This window comes from Balaenoptera musculus, chromosome X (genome assembly GCF_009873245.2).
Source record: "Balaenoptera musculus isolate JJ_BM4_2016_0621 chromosome X, mBalMus1.pri.v3, whole genome shotgun sequence".
In the NCBI taxonomy this organism is placed as follows: domain Eukaryota; kingdom Metazoa; phylum Chordata; class Mammalia; order Artiodactyla; family Balaenopteridae; genus Balaenoptera; species Balaenoptera musculus.
In genome coordinates, this window is record NC_045806.1 from 10,473,736 (window position 1) to 10,495,783 (window position 22,048).

Sequence of the window (22,048 nt, forward strand, 5' to 3'; positions counted from 1 at the left end):
CTGGGCAACTACTCATCTACACTCCGTCTCTATGGATTTGCCTATCCTGGGCATTTCCTATAAATGGAATCATGTAATATGTGGTCTGTTGTGTCTGGCTTCTTTCACATGAGCGGTTTTTTGAAAACTCAAGAAGTAAACTAATTTACTAACCAAAGGAACTGTACTGACCTTTATTTAAAATGCAGCTTTAACTGAATTTACATAAATAATTTAGCATTTACATCTGTCACAATTACACTTCTTCAAACTTTTGTGTCAGTAGTTGTTTTTGGTTAACCACATGCCAAACTTGACATTTTTTTTTTTAACATCTTTATTGGAGTATAATTGCTTTACAATGGTGAGTTAGTTTCTGCTTTATAACAAAGTGAATCAGTTATACATATACATATATCCCCATATCTCTTCCCTCTTGTGTCTCCCTCCCACCCTCCCTATCCCACCCCTCTAGGTGGTCACAAAGCACCGAGCTGATCTCCCTGTGCTATGCGGCTGCTTCCCACTAGCTATCTATTTGACATTTGGTAATGTATATATGTCCATGCCACTCTCTCACTTTGTCCCAGCTTACCCTTCCCCCTCCCTGTATCCTCAAGTCCATTCTCTAGTAGGTCTGCGTCTTTATTCCCATCTTGCCCCTAGGTTCTTCTTGACCATTTTTTTTTGTTTTGTTTTTTAGATTCCATATATATGTGTTAGCATACTGTATTTGTTTTTCTCTTTCTGACTCACTTCACTCTGTATGACAGACTCTAGGTCCATCCACCTCACTACAAATAACTCAATTTCATTTCTTTTTTTTTTTTTTTTTTTTTTTTTTTTTAATTTATTTATCAGTAATAGTGGCTCACGGGCTTAGTCGCTCCGTGGCATGCGGGATCTTCCCAGACCAGGGCCCGAACCCGTGTCTCCTGCATTGGCAGGCAGATTCTCAACCACTCCGCCACCAGGGAAGCCCTCAATTTCATTTCTTTTTATGGCTGAGTAATATTCCATTGTATATATGTGCCACATCTTCTTTATCCATTCATCTGTTGATGGACACTTAGGTTGCTTCCATGTCCTGGCTATTGTAAATAGAGCTGCAATGAACGTTGTGGTACGTGACTCTTTTTGAATTACGATTTGCTCAGGGTATGTGCCCAGTAGTGGGATTGCTGGGTCGTATGGTAGTTCTATTTTTAGTTTTTTAAGGAACCTCCATACTGTTCTCCATAGTGGCTGTATCAGTTTACATTCCCACCAAGAGTGCAAGAGGGTTCCCTTTTCTCCACACCCTCTCCAGCATTTATTGTTTCTAGATTTTTGGATGATGGCCATTCTGACCGGTGTGAGATGATATCTCATTGTAGTTTTGATTTGCATTTCTCTAATAATTAATGATGTTTAGCATTCCTTCACGTGTTTGTTGGCAATCTGTATATCTTCTTTGGAGAAATGTCTATTTAGGTCTTCTGCCCATTTTTGGATTGGGCTGTTTGTTTTTTTGATATTGAGCTTCATGAGCTGCTTGTAAATTTTGGAGAGTAATCCTTTGTCCGTTGCTTCATTTGCAAATATTTTCTCCCATTCTGAGGGTTGTCTTTTCGTCTTGTTTATGGTTTCCTTTGCTGTGCAAAAGCTTTTAAGTTTCATTAGGTCCCATTTGTTTATTTGTGTTTTTATTTCCATTTCTCTAGGAGCTGGGTCAAAAAGGATCTTGCTGTGATTTATGTCATAGAGTGTTCTGCCTATGCTTTCCTCTAAGAGTTTGATAGTGTCTGGCCTTACATTTAGGTCTTTAATCCATTTTGAGTTTATTTTTGTGTATGGCGTTAGGGAGTGTTCTAATTTCATTCTTTTACATGTAGCTGTCCAGTTTTCCCAGCACCACTTATTGAAGAGGCTGTCTTTTCTCCACTGTATATGCTTGCCTCCTTTATCAAAGATAAGGTGACCATATGTGTGTGGGTTTATCTCTGAGCTTTCTATCCTGTACCATTGATCTATATTTCTGTTTTTGTGCCGGTACCATACTGTCTTGATTACTGTAGCTTTGTAGTATAGTCTGAAGTGAGGGAGCCTGATTCCTCCAGCTCCATTTTTCTTTCTCAAGATTGCTTTGGCTATTCGGGGTCTTTTGTGTTTCCATAAAAATTGTGAAATTTTTTGTTCTAGTTCTGTGAAAAATGCCAGTGGTAGTTTGATAGGGATTGCACTGAATCTGTAGATTGCTTTGGGTAGTATAGTCATTTTCACAATGTTGATTCTTCCAATCCAAGAACATGGTCTATCTCTCCATCTGTTTGTATCATCTTTAATTTCTTTCATCAGTGTCTTATGATTTTCTGCATACAGGTCTTTTGTCTCCTTAGGTAGGTTTATTCCTAGATATTTTATTCTTTTTGTTGCAGTGGTAAATGGGAGTGTTTTCTTAATTTCACTTTCAGATTTTTCATCATTAGTGTATAGGAATGCAAGAGATTTCTGTGCATGAATTTTGTATCCTGCTACCTTACCAAATTCATTGATTAGCTCTAGTAGTTTTCTGGTAGCATCTCTAGGATTCTCTATATATAGTATCATGTCATCTGCAAACAGTGACACTTTACTTCTTCTTTTCCGATTTGGATTCCTTTTATTTCTTTTTCTTCTCTGATTGCTGTGGCTAGAACTTCCCAAACTATGTTGAATAATAGTGGTGAGAGTGGGCAACCTTGTCTTGTTCCTGATCTTAGTGGAAATGGTTTCAGTTTTTCACCATTGAGGATGACGTTGGCTGTGGGTTTGTCATATATGGCCTTTATTATGTTGAGGAAAGTTCCCTCTGTGCCTACTTTCTGGAGGGTTTCTATCATAAATGGGTGTTGAATTGGTTTTTCTCCTTCAGTTTGTTAATATGGTGTATCACATTGATTGATTTGTGTATATTGAAGAATCCTTGCATTCCTGGAATAAACCCCACTTGATCATGGTGTATGATCCTTTTAATGTGCTGTTGGATTCTGTTTGCTAGTATTTTGTTGAGGATTTTCGCATCTACGCTCATCAGGGATATTGGCCTGTAATTTTCTTTTTCTGTGACATCTTTGTCTGGTTTTGGTATCAGGGTGATGGTGGCCTCGTAGAATGAGTTTGGGAGTGTTCCTCCCTCTGCTATATTTTGGAAGAGTTTGAGAAGGATAGGTGTTAGCGCTTCTCTAAATGTTTGATAGAATTCGCCTATGAAGCCATCTGGTCCCGGGCTTTTGTTTGTTGGAAGATTTTTAATCACAGTTTCAATTTCAGTGTTTGTGATTGGTCTGTTCATATTTTCTATTTCTTCCTGGTTTAGTCTCCGAAGGTTGTGCATTTCTAAGAATTTGTCCATTTCTTCCAAGTTGTCCATTTTGTTGGCATAGAGTTGCTTGTAGTAATCTCTCATGATCCTTGGTTTCTGCAGTGTCAGTTGTTACTTCTCCTTTTTCATTTCTAATTCTACGGAGTTGAGTCTTCTCCCTTTTTTCCTTGGTGAGTCTGGCTAATGGTTTATAAATTTTGTTTATCTTCTCAAAGAACCAGCTTTTAGTTTTATTGATCTTTGCTATTGTTTCCTTCATTTCTTTTTCATTTATTTCTGATCTGATATTTATGATTTCTTTCTTTCTTCTAACTTTGGGGGTTTTTTGTTCTTCTTTCTCTGATTGCTTTAGGTGTAAGGTTAGGTTGTTTATTTGAGATGTTTCTTGTTTCTTAAGGTAGGATTGTATTGCCATTAACTTCCCTCTTAGAACTGCTTTTGCTGCATCCCATAGGTTTTGGGTTGTCGTGTTTTCGTTGTCATTTGTTTCTAGGTATTTTTTGATTTCCTCTTTGATTTCTTCAGTGATCTCTTGGTTATTAAGTAGTGTATTGTTTAGCCTCCATGTGTTTGTATTTTTTACAGATTTTTTCCTGTAATTGATATCTAGTCTCATAGCGTTGTGGTCGGAAAAGATACCTGATACGATTTCAGTTTTCTTAAATTTACCAAAGCTTGACTTGTGGCCCAAGATATGATCTGTCCTGGAGAATGTTCCATGAGCACTTGAGAAGAAAGTGTATTCTGTTGTTTTTGGATGGAATGTCCTATAAATATCAATTAAATCCATCTTGTTTAATGTATCATTTATAGCTTGTGTTTCCTTATTTATTTTCATTTTGGATGATCTGTCCATTGGTGAAAGTGGGGTGTCAAAGTCCCCTACTATGATTGTGTTACTGTCGATTTCCCCTTTTGTGACTGTTAGCGTTTGCCTTATGTATTGAGGTGCTCCTATGTTGGGTGCATAAATATTTACAATTGTTATATCTTCTTCTTGGATTGATCCCTTGATCATTATGTAGTGTCCTTCTTTGTCTCTTGTAATAGTCTTTGTTTTAAAGTCTATTTTGTCTGATATGAGAATTGCTACTCCAGCTTTCTTTTGATTTCCATTTGCATGGAATATCTTTTTCCATCCCCTCACTTTCAGTCTGTATGTGTCCCTACGTCTGAAGTGGGTCTCTTGTAGACAGCATATATACGGGTCTTGTTTTTGTATCCATTCAGCCAGTCTATGTCTTTTGGTTGGAGCATTTAATCCATTTATATTTAAGGTAATTATTGATATGTATGTTCCTATTACCATTTTCTTAATTGTTTTGTGTTTGTTTTTGTAGGTCCTTTTCTTCTCTTGTGTTTCCCACTTAGAGAAGTTCCTTTAGCATTTGTTGTATCGCTGGTTTGGTGGTGCTGAATTCTCTTAGCTTTTGCTTGTCTGTAAAGATTTTAATTTCTCCATCAAATCTGAATGAGATCCTTGCTGGGTACAGTAATCTTGGTTGTAGGTTTTTCCCCTTCATCACTTTAAATATGTCCTGCCACTCCCTTCTGGCTTGCAGAGTTTCTGCTGAAAGATCAGCTGTTAACCTTATGGGGATTCCCTTATGTGTTATTTGTTGTTTTTCCCTTGCTGCTTTTAATATTTGTTCTTTGTATTTAATTTTTGATAGTTTGATTAATATGTGTCTTGGTGTGTTTCTCCTTGGATTTATCCTGTTTGAGACTCTCTGTGCTTCCTGGACTTGATTAACTATTTCCTTTCCCATATTAGGGAAGTTTTCAACTATAATCTCTTCAAATATTTTCTCAGTCCCTTTCTTTTTCTCTTCTTCTTCTGGGACCCCTATAATTCGAATGTTGGTGTGTTTAATGTTGTCCCACAGGTCTCTGAGACTGTCCTCAGTTCTTTTCATTCCTTTTTCTTTATTCTGCTCTGCAGTAGTTATTTCCACTCTTTTATCTTCCAGGTCACTTATCCGTTCTTCTGCCTCAGTTATTCTGCTATTGATCCCTTCTAGAGAATTTTTAATTTCATCTATTGTGTTGTTCATCACTGTTTGTTTGCTCTTTAGTTCTTCTAGGTCCTTGTTAAACGTTTCTTTTATTTTCTCCAGTCTATTTCCAAGATTTTGGATCATCTTTACTATCATTATTCGGAATTCTTTTTCAGGTAGACTGCCTGTTTCCTCTTCATTTGTTAGGTCTGGTGGGTTTTTACCTTGCTCCTTCATCTGCTGTGTGTTTCTCTGTCTTCTCATTTTGCTTAATTTACTGTGTTTGGGGTCTCCTTTTCACAGGCTGCAGGTTCGTAGTTTCCCTTGTTTCTAGTGTCTGCCCCCAGTGGCTAAGGTTGGTTAAGTGGGTTGTGTAGGCTTCCTGGTGGAGGGAACTAGTGCCTGAGTTCTGGTGGATGAGGCTGGATCTTGTCTTTCTGGTGGGCAGGTCCACGTCTGGTGGTGTGTTTTGGGGTGTCTGTGGCCTTATTATGATTTTAGGCAGCCTCTGTGCTAATGGGTGGGGTTGTGTTCCTGTCTTGCCAGTTGTTTGGCATAGGGTGTCCAGCACTGTAGCTTGCTGGTCATTGAGTGGAGCTGGGTCTTGATGTTGAGATGGAGATCTCTGGGAGATTTTTGCTGTTTGGTATTACGTGGAGCTGGGAGGTCTCTTGTGGACCAGTGTCCTGAACTTGGCTCTCCCACCTCTGAGGCACAGCCCTGATGCCTGGCTGGAGCACCAAGAGCCTGTCCTCCACACGGCTCAGAATAAACGGGAGGAAAAAAAGAAAGAAAGAAGAAGATAAAATAAAGTTATTAAAATAAAAAGTAATTATTAAAAGAATTTTTTAAGTAATAAAAAAAAAAGAAAGAGAGAGCAACCAAACCAAGAAACAAATCCACCAATGATAACAAGCACTAAAAACTATACTAAAAAAAAACAAAGAAAAACCGGACAGACAGAACCCTAGGACAAATGGTAAAAGCAAAGCTATACAGACAAAATCACACACAGAAGCATACACATACACACTCACAAAGAGAGAAAAAGGGGAAAAAATATATATATCGTTGCTCCCAAAGTCCACCTCCTCAGTTTGGGATGATTCGTTGTCTATTCAGGTATTCCACAGATGCAGGTACATCACGTTGATTGTGGAGCTTTAATCCGCTGCTCCTGAGGCTGCTGGGAGAGATTTCCCTTTCTCTTCTTTGTTCACACAGCTCCCGGGGTTCAGCTTTGGATGTGGCCCCGCCTCTGCCTGTAGGTCGCCTGAGGCCGTCTGTTCTTCGCTCAGACAGGACGGGGTTAAAGGAGCAGCTGCTTCGGGGGCTCTGGCTCACTCAGGCCGGGGGGAGGGAGGGGTACGGAGGAGGCGGGGCGAGCCTGCGGCGTCAGAGGCGTTGTGACGTTGCACCAGCCTGAGGCGCGCTGTGCGTTCTCCCAGGGAAGTTGTCCCTGGATCAGGGGACCCCGGCAGTGGCGGGCTGCACAGGCTCCCAGGAGGGGCGGTGTGGAGAGTGACCTGTGCTCGCACACAGGTTTCTTGGTGGCAGCAGTAGCAGCCTTAGCGTCCCATGCCCGTTTCTGGGGTCCGCGCTGATAGCTGCGGTTCGTGCCTGTCTCTGAAGCTCCTTTAAGCGGCCCAAACTTGACATTCTGAAAGCAAAAAAAAAAACCCCTCTTATTTATAAGGTAAAGGTCATAAAATTCTTTTTCTTTAAGAAAACGGAAATTTGGATATTTTCCCCTAGTTTCTTAGTTTAGTTGACAAAGATGAGTTCAATCAAATGTCATCACTATAACCGTTGTAAGGACTAAAGCTAGGAATTCTTAGCAACATATTGGATCAGTCTCTCCTCCCCTGCACGTCTCCATCTAAACACACATACCCTGTGGTATAAAATTACTGTGCATTTGAATTGTGTCCCTTGTTGTAAAGTAGTCCCTTCCTCACACAATTACATTATATCTCTAGGCTGGGGGATTTCACACTTAGCTAATCCTATGAATTTTTCTCTATTCTATCTTTATTTTATCATTGCCTTATATTATTTGTGGACATGTTTTTTCCCCTTGAATTGTCCATCAAGTTCTTAGTTGTATTTATATCCCTCAAAGCCCAGAGGCTAACTCTGGGCATGGTAGATGCTTAATGAAACTTTGTAAAATAGGTTTTTACTTAGAGCGGAATTTCAACTTGTGTTCATATGTGTTTCTTTTCTGCATATTCCACCCCACACTTTGGAAGCCCGCATCCAACTTTAATAAACTAGATCAAATGTTAACTATTGTTCATGTTTCAAACCCAATCTCCAGAAAAGGAACTTATTCAAAATAAATTTATTTCATTGATGTTATGCAATTTGAAACTTACCAAATTAATAAAACAAAGCCCTGAGTTGTAAGAGCTGTGTTATATTGTGTTACTGTTCAAATATTTGGTGACCCTCCCAGTGGGCCAGTTCTAGAACACCACACCCCTCAGATCAGATTTGCCATGTGACTTGCAGTGCCCCTCCCTTTGGAAGGATTGTACACCCCAGTGTGTGACATGCTTTTTAGCCAATGACATGGGTGGAAATGATGAACATCGCTTCTGCGTGGAAGCTTTGGGAGCCAGCAGGGGTATTACTTTGATCTCTCTTCTTTCAGCCAGTGAGACCTGCAGTATATCAGACAGAGGCTGCTCCGCTAGCTCAGGTTCATCAGTTTGGGTCCAGAGGGGTGATGACATGGAACGGAACCACAGCTGACCCATAATGGACATTAAGGTAAGGACTAAATCTTGTTTTTGTAAGCCACGGAGATTTGAGGAGGGGTCATTTTTTCTACCACTGCATGGCTTAGCCTAAGCTGGCTGATCCAAAAGTGTTAAGAGAGTGTTTACAGCGTACGGAAAACCCGAACGAACTTTTTGGCCAACCCAATAGTCGCAAATAAAGACATCCACTCCTTGTAACTTAGAAAAGGAGTTTCTTGGGGAGATGCTGGCTAGCTCTTAGAGGCAAGGCTGGAGCTTGAGTTTGGACAGTGGGCAGGAAAACAAGAATCCAGATCATGAATGGCTTAATTGAGATGCTGTCACTGCTGGGTACTAGGTCCTGCCACTGGCATCATCACCACTGCCATTATCTGTGGTCACTGGGTACCAGGGGCCACCACTACCCATGCCAGAATGAACTCTGAGCTGTTCCAGCATCTTCGTGTTGCTTTCCCAAGACTCAGATCTTCAAAGAGAGTATCTGATTGGCCAGAGTATCACATTGGTGGTTAGGATTTTAACATATGAGTTTTGGGGGGGATACACACTTTCAGTCTACAGCAAGACAACTTGTTAAACTCTTTGAATGATAAGTTTTCTATAGAGTCCTTTGCATTTTCTAAGCATATCATCTGTGTTTAACACAGTTTTGTTTCTCCCTTTGCAATCATGATACTTGTTCTTTTATTTCTGTGTGCTAAGACCTCCAGTGCAATGTTGAAGAGACATACTTATCTTTTCCCTGCTTTAAAGGGCATACTTACAGATTTTAACTATTAAGAATGAATGATGTTTGGTATAGGTTTTCAGTAGATATTCTTTATGAGGTTAAGAAACTTCCCTTTTATTCCTGGTTTGCTGAGATTATCACGAATGGTTGTTGAATTTTATTGAATGCATTTTTTCCTTCGTCTGTTGATTTGATTGTATGTTTTTTCCCTCTTTCAAACTGTTAATTTTAAACCACCCTTGCATTCCTGAGATACATTTAAATTGTCATAACATATTCAATTCTATTGTTTTGTTTTCTCTTGACTATGAGTCACTTTTTGCTGCTTCTTGGCATGTCTAATATTTTTTTGTTGCATGCTGTGCATTGTGTATAAATGAAACATAAATGCTCTAGATAATATCTTTCACCATTGAGAGTTCCCCCGGTCCTTCATTAGGCAGGTAGTGTGAGGGATTTATCACTTTAATCCAATCAGGGATTGAGTTTAGGCTGAGCCTAGCTACAGCTGTGGCCAGCAGCCTGAACCGGCATGGATTATTTATGCCTATGTGGGTGGCACTGACAGGAGGAGGTGAGAGGAAAGAAGTTGCTTATGTGAGCACAATAGTGGTCTCAGCTTTTACACTGAAAAGGTCAAGAAAGCTGTTGATGGGCATTGGGTACTCAGACGTATGGGAGTGGGGAGGTGGGAAGAGCACAGTTCTGCTTTACTGTCCTGAGTTCTAGGAGCGGCTCAAACTTTTATATGTGTCTGTGGATTTGGAAGGGCTTCTGTCTGAAGGAACGAGTTGCTAAGATAACTGGATTTTTGTCTGGCCCTTACCATTGTAGCCTAAGGCAAAGATTACATTTGGATGTCATAGAAAGTATTTCTAAAGGTTGCTTAAAATTGCTTCATTAAAATATTTCCACTTATTGCTCAAAAGCATATTGTAACATGGGATTCAAAATTTCAATAAAAATTACCCAGATTTCTACTCCCCTAACAATTCAGCTGTTTTGATTTTCCTACTTCCTTTCCATTCTTTTATTTTTTTTTAAATAAACACTCATGTGCACAAACACCCATACAAACACACACAAACATACTATTTACATATTGTAACCGTGGTGTGCCTGGGATTTTCCTCCTACTGCCTTTGAAGGTGAAGTTCAGTTTATGACTCACATTCATCAGGAAATCAGGTAAGGGATCAAATTCCCCACTTCATTCCTGAAGGTTAATGCCTGCTTCATTCTGCCCTCTGTAATTACCCAGGTTAAGCTATGTTTAGAGTGTGGTAAAGAGAGAGCAGCACTGTTCCGCATGTACTTATTATTTTTAAGGGAGCACATTAGATTTAGTTATGGCTAGAGAAACCATTATAATTTCAGTTTCTCCATCAGTGATGAAGATTTTGTAATAGTTTGCATCTGTATTTAGAATTTGAGTGCAGCTACATGCTAGGTTCTTGGTGAACTGCTGTGCCCTCAACCTGCACCAGCCCTGCCCACTGCCACTTGCTCATCATGAGTTACCTCCTTGCTCATGCCTTCTCTGCTCCCATCACCCTGTATTCCCACCAGCTGCACCTTGTTTATTTCCTTCAAGGCCCTTAATCCAATTTATAACTGCACATTTATGTAGTTGCTTATTGAATGTCTCCTCCACTCTTCTGAGCTCTCTTAGGAAAGGGACTGAATCCAATTTATTCAGCAACGTAAGGTCATATGATATAAACACAGCTGGTGGATAGAAGCAAAAATGCGGGAGGGTGCCTGCGGACACCCCTGAATTCCTCCAGTGTCTTGTCTACCCGCTGTAGTCTCAATGCCTGAGAGTCCACGTTTCTGATTATTTAGATATGTCATTTAATGGTGAAATTGCCGACCATTGAGTTCTGTGTTTTTTCCCTGTATGTGAAAAGTATAATCAATTTAATTTTCTTTCTTTTTTTCTGGCCGCGCCACGGGCCATGTGGGATCTCAGTTCCCCGACCAGGGGACCAGGGATCAAACCCGCACCCCCTGCAGTGGAAGCGTGGAGTTTAAGAAGTCCACAGTCAGTTTAATTATAATCAATATTTATGATACCTGAATCTGGGGCCCACTTACTTGTAGCTTTTCATCAGAGATACCAGACGTGATTTCTTTCAGACTCCAGCTTGAAATGGAGTATTAACTCCCAGTGCTCATAGTAATAAGTAGGTGTTATTTAAGGAAAGGAATCATTAATGCCCAGCAACCTTGATCTCTTTTTCCTCCTTGAGTGATGCGCTAGATGTTTACAGAATATAAAGGCAAAAACCCTAATTAGATGAAGGGAGCCAAAATAGGTCAGTTCTTCAATGTTTTTCGTCAGTAAACAAGTTCATGGAGCAAGAGCGATAGAGACCATCTGTCTAACTTGTGTCAGCTTGCCAGCCACACATATCCAACAGCAGAAATGCCCCAAACTTGCCCTTCAGGGAAAAATCTTTCCACCCACCCTACTCTTGCACTGTCAAATCGATTAGGTAAAGAAGTGGATGGTGGGGACTTCCCTGGTGGTGCAGTGGTTAAGAATCCGCCTGCCAATGCAGGGGACGTGAGTTCGATCCCTGGTCTGGGAAGATCCCACATGCCGTGGAGCAACTAAGCCCGTGCGCCACAACTACTGAGCCTGCGCCCTAGAGCCCGCGAGCCACAGCTACTGAAGCCCGTGTGCCTAGAGCCCGTGCTCCACAACAGGAGAAGCCACCGCAATGAGAAGCCCACGCACCGCAACAAAGAGTAGCCCCCGCTCGCCGCAATTAGAGAAAGCTCGCGCACAGCAATGAAGACCCAATGCAGCCAAAAATAAATAAAATAAGTAAACTAAAAAAAAAGAAAAAGTGGATGGTGGAAGAGACCGAAATATACAAGTATTCTTAAGAGTCAGCTGGCTAGTGTCCAAATAAGAGTTATTTCAGAAGAAGGAGCTTTCTGCAATTCTTTCTTCAGGTGCTGACTATGGCTACACTCAGATATGTTTATATGCCTCACTCACATTTTGGAACAGCCTAAGAATCACTTGTAGGACCTTCTTAGGGCCCTTTTTCGAAAACTCTTAGATTTCTCAAGGCAAGATACAGTAATTTCGTAAGTGCACCTGTTAATAGCTGGTTGGTATTAGCGGTTACAGAGATAAACCCTTACCCCGTCACTCCTTGTCTATGATTATGACACATGATTTTCAGGTACCATTTCCTTAGTGACCCTATGGAATGCTTGTTGCAATTTAGTCCAATGTATCTGACACTACGTATTTTTATTTTCTTTTGGAAAATTAACTCTTAATGTTCTTATATGTTTGTTTTGTTGTGTAGTTTTAATTATGTTTTAAAATAAGATAATGAATATCTCTTCCTCCTCCCTATTGTCAATAGATTTGTATTTTATAAGCCTTTACTCATATTTCCTTGGGGAAATAACCTGTATGGATAAGATTTTTTTTTACTTTAATTAATTTATTTATTTTGGCTGCACCAGGTCTTAGTTGCAGCACGTGGGCTTCTTAGTTGCAGCATGCGGACTTCTTAGCTGCGGCATGCATGTGCGATCTAGTTCCCCCACCAGGGATGGAACCCGGGCCCCCTGCATTGGGAGAGCCCAGTCTTACCCACTGGACCACCAGGGAAGTCCCTAAGATTTTTTTTTCTATAAAAGAAAAATTCATTTAAGCTCAAACTAGAACTCAGTCTTTATTACATGTCCCACTTTCACAAGTATTCTAAAATTGTCTTTTATATTGATACTTGTGACAGACTCTCTCAAATAGAACCGTTCTAGTACTGAATGAAAAGTCTTAAATTAGATTCATTACCTGAAAATGACTCCCTAAAGAGCCAGAGGTTAATGATTGTGGGCCCAGGAAATAATAAAAGTGAGATCCTTCTCTTGGAAAACAAACTAAATCTGCCCTGCAAAATATATTTAGAGGGACTAAAAATCCCTCTTTGGTCTCCAGGAGCCTGTATCGGAAGACCCGTGCGCTGAACTCCATATTTAAAGTGAGGAATTAAGAAGTTTCCTCAGTACCCCCGTTTCCCACTACTGCTTTTTATTTAGAGAGGACAGAGGCAGTACGATTTTTAACAAGCGCAAGGAAATTTAAAAAATTTAATCAAAAATCCTGTTATTTCACAGTATCACAGCTGTTCTCATTTTTCATCTACTCGTTTGTCTACTTGCATATTCATTTCTCAACGTAATCACAGCATCCTGTGATTGTGCTTTTGCGATCTGTTTATTTCCACTTTACGTCAACCTTTAAAGATAACTATTATTTCGTGCTCTCTCTCGCGGAAACGCAGCCGTAGGACCAGAGGAATAGCCGACCGGAAGAAAACCCGGGATTTAGCTAGAACTGACAGGCACGGAGTGGGTGAGGGCTGGGCGACGGCGACCTCGAGGCCCCGCCTCCCCCGAGCCCCCCGACCAGGCCCCGCCCCGCCTTCTCAGGGCTCCCGCCGGCCAGGCCCCGCCCTCTTTTCCCGGGCCCCGCCCCGTCGCCATGTTGTTCCCTCGGTGCTGGACGGGAGCAGCTGTAGTCGGACCCGGGCAGTGCCGCGGACGTCTGCTGCCCGCCGGGTCCTCGACCCTCTCTCTTTCCTCACTGCACCCGGACGGGCCGGCCCGGAGCTCCCGGGCTTCCTCCGTGTGGCCGCGAGGTGAGCGGGGCGCCGACTCCCCTCGGGGCCGGGCGGGGGCCTAGGCGGGCTGCGCGGGCGTTAGGGTCTGAGAGGAGCGCGCGGGCCGCGTGTGCGGCCTGGGCCTCGGGCAGCTGGGGCGGGAGGCGCGCGTGGCCCGTGCGGGTCACTGTCCCGCCCCGGGGTGGCGGGGCGGCTTGTTGCCCCCTGCCTCCTGCTGACTGACGCAGGTGGAAAGATGGGGTCGCGCACCCGGGGAGAGAGACACACGCCCGAAGACAGAGACGCCCAGACATCCTGGAGACACACACACGGGGAAGGAGATCCATCGATACCTGGTGACACATACCCAAACACCCAGGGAGAGGGACACATCCACACCAACCCCCGGGGAGACACACAGGGTCACACGGAGAAACCCACGCAGGCGCGCCAACCCAGCGCACTCCCGCATGACTCATGGAGAGAAAGCAGAGGCGCGCACGATTTGATATTGGCGACCTCTGACCTGCTTCCCAGGTGGATATTTGCTAAGGTGTTGGGGCCACTCGGGAGACCAGTTGGGACGTGTGGGGTGTTATCGGATTCAGACTCTCGCTAGGGTTTCGGAATCGTGTTCCTCTCTTTCTTCCAGCTTAGTATGTAGGGAGGCAAGATGAAAATTTTAAGTGCTGACCAAGTAGTTGTGGAGGTATCAGTTGGTTTTTGGGTGGTGGTTTTTTCTTTTCAAATGATGACACATCCCGTGACCGGGGTTCTTTTGAGGAATGACTTTTCTGCTAGTTTCCAAACTGTCACGTGACCACGCGCTTTTTGTAGGATTTCGGAGGCCTGATAAAAATCAATAGATTTTGGTTCCCTTTAAAAAAAATCAATTAAAAAAATTTTTCTTCCGGGTTTGTCTTTCTCTGGCATCATTGTAGTGGAAAATCCCTAAATTGCCCGTAATCTCAAAACCGCTGGGTGGAACAAAACTGAAGAGATGCCGGAAGCTCGGTGTTCTTCAGCCAGGGACTTTTAAGAAAACTGTTCTGTATTTCTCTTTTAGAAGCTTAGGTTGAAGTTGTCTTCACTGCTTGTCTCCTACTCTCTGCATCTGTTGTGGCCGTCTGGGGCTTTCAGTATTGTTGTGTGGACATTGTAAATTCCTCGTTTGTACTAAAAAGTTTCTGGCTTGCTGACTTATTTACTTTGGAGAGTTTTGTGAGTGGGGGATATTTTTGGTTTATCGTTTGTGAGGTTAGAATAGACGGAGGAAAACTAAGTAGAACGTTGTTGGCCTTGACTGCAGGCCGGGTTCTTGGAGGCTAAGGAAATACGTCAGTGCTCTTCCCTCTTGCCCAGCCTCTCCTATTTTCATTTCTTTCTTCCTCAGCCACTTCTTCCATCTAGACTGTGGTACCCTGGAGGCCTGCACATAAGTTCCTTTGGTTCTAGAGACGAACTCTTAGCCTACCCTCATTTCTTACCATTTCTTGGGCCGCCACTCCAGCACTGGGTGTGCTGTGCATGTAAATCCTGTAAGTACCTCATTTCCTTTATTTCTCACAGCATTTCTGTGGTATTAGGTCCATTTTAAAGATGAAGAATTTGCTGGGGCGTAGGAGGGGTAGGTCTGATTCCCACGGGCACGGGTGGTGAGGGGGCAGAGCCGGGATTCACAGCAGGCCTGTGTGAGTTTGGAGCGGTGGTTCTCAGCGGGGGGCGGGGGGTATTTGACAGTGTCTGCAGGCATTTTTGGTTCACACGTGAGAGGGAGTGCTGCAGGCATCTACTGGGTGGAGACCAGGGATGCCGCTCAACATCCTACAGTACACGGGACCGCTCCCCACGACGGACAGTTGTCTGGCCCAGAATGTCACTCGCGCCCAGGTTGAGAAGCCCTGCTTGACCTCAGTCTGTGTAACTCCAGAGCTCACAGCCAGCGCTTCTGTAGTTCTTCAGATGTGATGTTGGTTCCTATTTAGGGTACCTCCTCCTCATTTTAAGAAAGAGCAGCGGGTGGGGAGGATTTGAGAACTTGAAGAGATTTCCCTTGGCTAAGGGACATATTCATTCTTTTGAAAGATTGACCAAAAAATTTCTGATAACAGAATCTCCCCCCGCCCTTTTTTTTAATATTTATTTATTTGACTGTGCCGGGTCTTAGTTGCGGCACTTGGGATCTAGTTCCCTGACCAGGGATCGAACCCGGGCCCCCTGCATCAGGAGTGTGGAGTCTTAGCCACTGGACCACCAGGGAAATCCCTCCCCGCCCTTTTTTTTCCGAAGGCAAAAGTGTCAGAACTTGAGAGTCACTCAGAGCCCTTGAAGTAGACTTAGGGAATTTGGTTTCTGTATTATTCCACTTGTCAACAAACATTTTCTGAGTAGCCCGTCGGTTGCTGATATAAAGGTGCTGGTGATATGAAGGGCAGTGGGGAGTCCCCACCTCCCCGAAGCTTACAGTCTAATCACAGTCATGAGATCACGTTCTAACTTTGTCCTAGAACAAAATTTATTGCCCAGCCAAGGTCATGGGCCAGGTGTCTTAAAACCAAACAGCTGGGACTTCCCTGGTGACGCACTGGTTAAGAATCTGCCTGCCAGTGCAGGGGACACGGGTTTGAGCCCTGGTCCGGGAAGATCCCACATGCCGCGGAGCAATGAAGCCCGTGCGCCACAACTACTGAGCCCGCGTGCCACAACTGCTGAAGCCCGTGCACCTAGAGCCCGTGCTCCATAACAAGAGAAGCCAATGCAATGAGAGGCCCCCGCACCTCAACAAAGAGTAGGCCCCGCTCGCCGCAACTAGAGGAAGCCCGCGCACAGCAACGAAGACCCAACGCAGCCATAAATAAATAAATAAATAAATTTGTTAAAAATAAAAAAAAAACAGCTGCACACCAGCACATAGGTACCTGTGTCATAGCATTTACTGTGGGTGGACTTAGGTGAAATGGGGAAAGGTTGATGTGTTTTTCTTTTAAATTTTATTGGAGTATAGTTGATTTACAACGTTGTGTTAGTTTCAGGTGTACAGCAAAGTGATTCAGTTATACATATACGTATATTCATTCTTTTTCAGATTCATTTCCCATATAGGTTATTACAGAATATTGAGTAGAGTTCCCTGTGCAGTACAGTAGGTCCTTGTTGGTTATCTATTTTACATATATATTAGTGTGTGTATGTTAATCCTAAGCTCCTAATTTATAAGGTTGATGTGTTTTTGATAGTTTTGTCAGTTGACCACGTGTGAATATTTACAAGAAACAAATTGGGAAACCATTCTTGTTGAGCATAAAATTCTTCCTTGAATTAGCCTCAGTAGATAATAGTTCTGCATGCATTTTATCATTGAAATCAAGAAATATGGGGCTTCCCTGGTGGCGCAGTGGTTAAGAATCTGCCTGCCAATGCAGGGGACACAGGTTCGATCCCTGGCCCGGGAAGATCCCACATGCCGCGGAGCAACAAAGCCTGTGCGCCACAACTACAGAGCCCACACACCACAACTACTGAAGCCCATGCGCCTAGAGCCCGTGTTCCGCAACAAGAGAAGCCACTGCAGTGAGAAGCCCGTGCACTGCAATGAAGAGTAGCCCCCGCTCGCCGCAACTAGAGAAAGCCCATGCACAGCAACAAAGACCCAACAGAGCCAAAAATAAAAATTAAAAATAAATTTATTAAAAAAAAAAGAACAAATAAGCGATGAAATTTTTTTTAAATCGAATTTTGCATTTTTTCTCTTGCAATCTCCAGCCTGTTTTCACCATGCCTAAAACTAGCCCCTTCAGTCCATGTAGTGCTTCATTCTGGTGGCAGATACAACTCTTAGGTGAACTTTGGGAGGGAGTGAGAGGAGTCCAGAAGGGTTGGCTCTGGGAGTTCCCTGGTGGCCTAGTGGTTAGGATTCTGGGTTTTCACTGCTGTGGCCCGGGTTCAGCCCCTGGTTGGGGAACTGAGATCCCGCAAGCCGTGCAGCACGGCCAAAAAAAAAAGGGTTTGGCTCTGTTTAGGAATTGCTGTGAGAGTGTTATTCTGTTATTCATGCAGTCAACACGGCATCTTTTGTGAGGAGCTTTGCTTTTTGACTCGTGCTGATGGACAGTGTGTTGTTCACTGCTAATGGATAGATTTCTCTGCCTCTTATCAGTTTTTGTCTGCTATGGGGTAGAGGGGATGCTAAATTACACACCTAAAAATGATTGCTATCGCGTGGCGTCTAGCAAAGGGATGTGTGGTCTGTTACTACTGGAGGGGTTTTATTCTGGGAAGGATCCAGAGGAATTGGTGCAGGAAGAACATCCACTGGCCTCGGAGGAGTCTTGCTGCATCTGCAGTTGGCTTGCTACTCTGGCCAGCTTAGGTCACCACATTTCTTTCTTCATAAAATGAGATGGTTGTACTTTATAATGTATGTCTACGAGAATACATGATACCAAGTAAAGACGTCACATAATTGGCTTCCAAGTACAGGCATACCTCGGAGATATTTTGGATTTGGTTCCAGACCATCGCAATAAAGCGAGTCACACAAATTTTTTGGTTTCCCAGTGCTTACAAAAGTTACATTTATACTGTACCCGTCTATTAAATGTGCAGTAGTATTATGCCTAAAAAAAACAATGCTTGTACCTTAATTAAAAAATACTTTATTGCTAACAGATGTTAACCATCATCTGAGTCTTCAGTGAGTTGTAATCTTTTTGCAGTACTGACATCAGTGATCACAGATCACCATAGGAAACATAATAATAATGAAAAAGTTTAGAATATTTCAAGAATTATGAAAATGTGACACAGACAAGAAGTGATCAAATGCTGTTGGAAAATGGCGGTGATACACTTGCTCCAGGCAGGGTTTCCCACAAGCCTTCAGTTTATAAAAGCCCACAATATCTGTGAAGTGCAATAAAGCGAGTTGTGCCTGTAGTTCTGCCTCAGGCAATTTGCTGGTCAAGCAGAAGGAGGAAATAAGCCAAATGGAAGAGAGAGAGAGAGAGAGAGAGAGAGAGAGAGAGAGAGAGAGAGAGAGGTAATAAATTTGTTAGTCAAAACCAAGGATAAGAAAATAGGGCCTGTGACTAAGTAGGTCATCAGCAGAACATTTATTAAGGATTTTTTTTTTTTGAGGGGGTGAACTCACAAAACGCCTCAGCGAGTTTGGAAAGCTGTGATGCAGATGAAAGGTCAGGGTACCTGAGGGAAGGAGGCCGGGGACCCAGGTGTGTAGGTGGAGGGGGGCCGGCTAGCCTGGGTTGGGGAGGTGAGGCCAGAGCTTGCCAGAAATCCTGGGCGTGCCCGCTCGGGAGAGAACTGGGAGGAGAAATCTCCATTTCCCAGCGTGAATCTTGGTGTTGTACGTGTAGTGAAGTTGAGCTCTGGGTGTTTCCACCTTCTGGGTTCTTCCATTACTTTCTGTTAGTTTTTGACCCTGGCCAGTACAGCATTACTTTCTGTTAGGTTTTGACCGTGGCCAGTACAGGGTTTAGGATGCTGTTGCTTGTCATGAACACAGAGAAGATCAGATCTAAGTGAAGGTAGGCGAGGTCATAGCTGGATCAGCGTGGGCTCGGGAGAGCGGGCTGTGTGTTCTGGAAGAAATATAGAAAGAAGCGAAGCAGGCCATGGAGGCTTCACGCTGGCTTCACTGAACCGGCTCATTTCATCTCGGGGAGTCTGAACACAGGCTCCGCTTGTGTCCGAGGCCTGATGCCTTACAAATGTCTGCTGTTGTTTGAAGGGGATGGAGAAACAGTATGGAACAACTTTCTACCTTCATCCCGTGGCCACATTCATTATCCACGTGTGAAGGACAGCAGAGCAGTGCAGCCAGTGAACTGAGCTACTGGGTCAGTGTGAACTGTTTTCATTCCAGGTTCTTGTGAACTGGATTAGGTTTTGGGGTACAGAGGCCAAGGTCGTTTCCAGAAGGTTTGTTCTCATGAGAGTGGTTGTGTTATCAAGGTTAGAGAAGCGTGAAAGACGCCTTACAGATTCCTGTTTCTGGAACGTGCTCTGTAGAACTTTAACAGATAGGGAGTGTTCAAATGATTTAACAGGTTCGCAAATGTTAGAACTCCCTGGGGTGCAGTGTGTGTCTAGGCGACCTCTCCGGTCTGCGCAGTTTCACACTTGCATGTGTAATCAGAGCAGTGATTAGGTGAACACACCTGAACATACATATGTGGTTTAGTTGGAAGTCAGAACAGAAGAGCTGCTTGAAGGCCACATATTGGTGAGTGCAGAGCATTTTCTAGAATGAGTTCCAGTACTCTTAAATAAAATTTCAGCAATGCTCTTTGGGAGCAAACAGCTCCTACCCTCGTATCCTGTTCCACATTAATATTTGCACAGTACCTGAATTTTATCACACTAGCCCTGGGAAACCCCGCCTCGCGAAGATATGGTGTCATCGAAAGGAATGTGGTGTGAGCTAACGTGGGGACGGAACTCCCTTGAGCGCCAGTTGTGTGGCATCCTGTGGACGGCCAGGACCTCTGTGGTGCCCTCCAAAATGTCACATACCCTGCCCTGCCCGGTTTCCTGTGTGCACTGTCGCTTGCTCTCCCCTCCCTCATCGTCCAGAGTGTTCCATCCCCAACTTCTGCTGCACACAGTTTATTAGGAAGTGGGTCTGCTGGTGGGGAAAGGGGCCCCTGGGTGCAGAGGAGGTGTCATGGGGTCTGCCCTTGTGCTTTCCGCCCGGCCAGCCTGTCTCAGTCAGTGTTGAGAAGTGCCTCGTGCCCTCTCGGGTCTGTGTGCTCTCTGGGGCTGGTTTCTCATCGTCAGCTGCTTCTCGCCAAGTTAGGATTCCTGTCTCTTCAGTTTGTCACTGCTGGACTATTTGCTTTCCATCTTCTCGGTTTTGTTGTTGTCTCTCATCTACAGTTGTTCTCTCTTATTGTCCTTTTCGGGTTTGTACATTTTTTAGACCTTTCCTGTCTTTTGATGGGAGTGAAGGTCACACATGTTTGACCTGCCCTGTTTAATTAGACCAGGGAGAATTTATTTAATCTTTATGAACTTGGTTTATTGATCTATAAAACATGTTGTTCTCTCTTATTGTCCTTTTCGGGTTTGTACATTTTTTAGACCTTTCCTGTCTTTTGATGGGAGTGAAGGTCACACATGTTTGACCTGCCCTGTTTAATTAGACCAGGGAGAATTTATTTAATCTTTATGAACTTGGTTTATTGATCTATAAAACATGGGTGGTAGTGTCCAACTTGCGGGTGACTTCAAGGTGCTCTCTGCCAGGTACCTAGTAGACATTCAGTGAACAGTGGTGGCTGATGTTACTGTGGTCATAGCGTTTGTTATTTGAGCAAACAAGAGAATGGCAGTAGGTAGGGAGGGAAGTGGACATGTTTCTCGTGTGGGTGAATGAAGTGGGTAAGACAGAAGAAGAAAGAGATTTTGAAAATGGGGAAAAGAGTTGGCTTGGTGTTAGATATGTTGAATTTGAACTGCCATCAGGGTACCAGATGAATATATTATAAAGGGGGTTGGAATTCTTATCTGGTGCCCGAGGGGTGGGAGGGTAGAGGTGGGCTTTAGTTTAGGAATCACTGGGTTTTATATCCCAGGAAGACATGGTTTGGGAAGAGGTAAGGTCATCAGCCTTGCGATACATCTCCTTAAGAGCCCGTTAGAAAAGGGAGCCATCTAGGTTGCAGAAAGCCAACGGGGTGAGGGGAAGAGAAAGCAGAAACTATTATCAGAGTAGTTTTATGAACAATGAAGTGGGAAGCATTTTCAAGGTCATTGCCAGGCCGTTTAGCCCTAATAGAGGCAGTAATGGTGGCTGAGTCCTGGCTGAGACTTGAAGGTCCCGCTGAGGCCTCCAGCTGTGGCTGTGATACCTCCAAGACCCTTTCCTAGTTGGGCCTCCATTACCTTATTTGTTTAAAAAAAAAATGCCTTGTGTACCCTTCTGAGATTCTATATCATGTACATTCAGATAAATCTCTACATCTCAGAATTCACGGCCTACCAGGTGGGCCTCTGGTGAGGACGTTGGGCAACCATGAGGGTGTGTCTGTAGAAGTGTACACAGGGAAGTCCTAAGAGAGGCACTTTCTTCTTCATTTAGGGCTGCATGTGCCTTAGGGCATTTAGATGAGGACGGAGGAGAAGCCAGTGGACGGGCCATTAGCAGGTCTCTGGTGACTTTTGCTGACATTCAGGGGGATAGAGGGGTTGAGAACCTGCGTTTAGTGAGAGGGTGGAGGGCCGATCAGGCGCAGAGCGGAAACGGGTAGTGCTGGCCGAGTACGTGGGGGATGGGAAAGCTTTTTGTAAGCAAGGTCACCTGCAGCACCTTGGTGGGGACAGACTGGAGCATCACTGATGGAGGAGTGGGATGAAGTGAACTTTCTGGAAAGCTGCCTGCGGCGCTCTTACGTTTCTTCTCATTTTGACTTGGTGACAACTTCCTTGCAGAATGGGAGCCTCTAATCTAGTTGAGTCCTGTATGCCAGACATATAGCTGTTCTCTTTTTTTTTTTTTTTTTTTTTTTTTTAGCTGTTCTCTTGAAATAGACCTTCTTGGGAAATTCCACTCCTCTTATTTAATTTCTCTAACAGCCAAAGAG

General features: G+C 43.6%; 1 protein-coding gene across 4 annotated transcripts in view; it reads left to right on the forward strand.

Annotated features, from left to right (window-relative positions):
* Nucleotides 1–22,048, forward strand: part of RAB9A (RAB9A, member RAS oncogene family) — a 53,716-nt gene that overhangs the window by 19,239 nt on the left and 12,429 nt on the right. The window contains exons 1-2 of one of the 4 annotated variants that reach the window (XM_036839801.1): nt 13,322–13,487; nt 14,842–14,986. The gene's annotated coding sequence lies outside the window, so the exon portion shown is untranslated. Of the gene's footprint in view, nt 1–7,975; nt 8,095–13,321; nt 13,488–13,566; nt 13,986–14,841; nt 14,987–22,048 lie in introns of those variants that run through there. The other 3 variants (XM_036839802.1, XM_036839800.1, XM_036839804.1) reach the window with 3 other exon arrangements.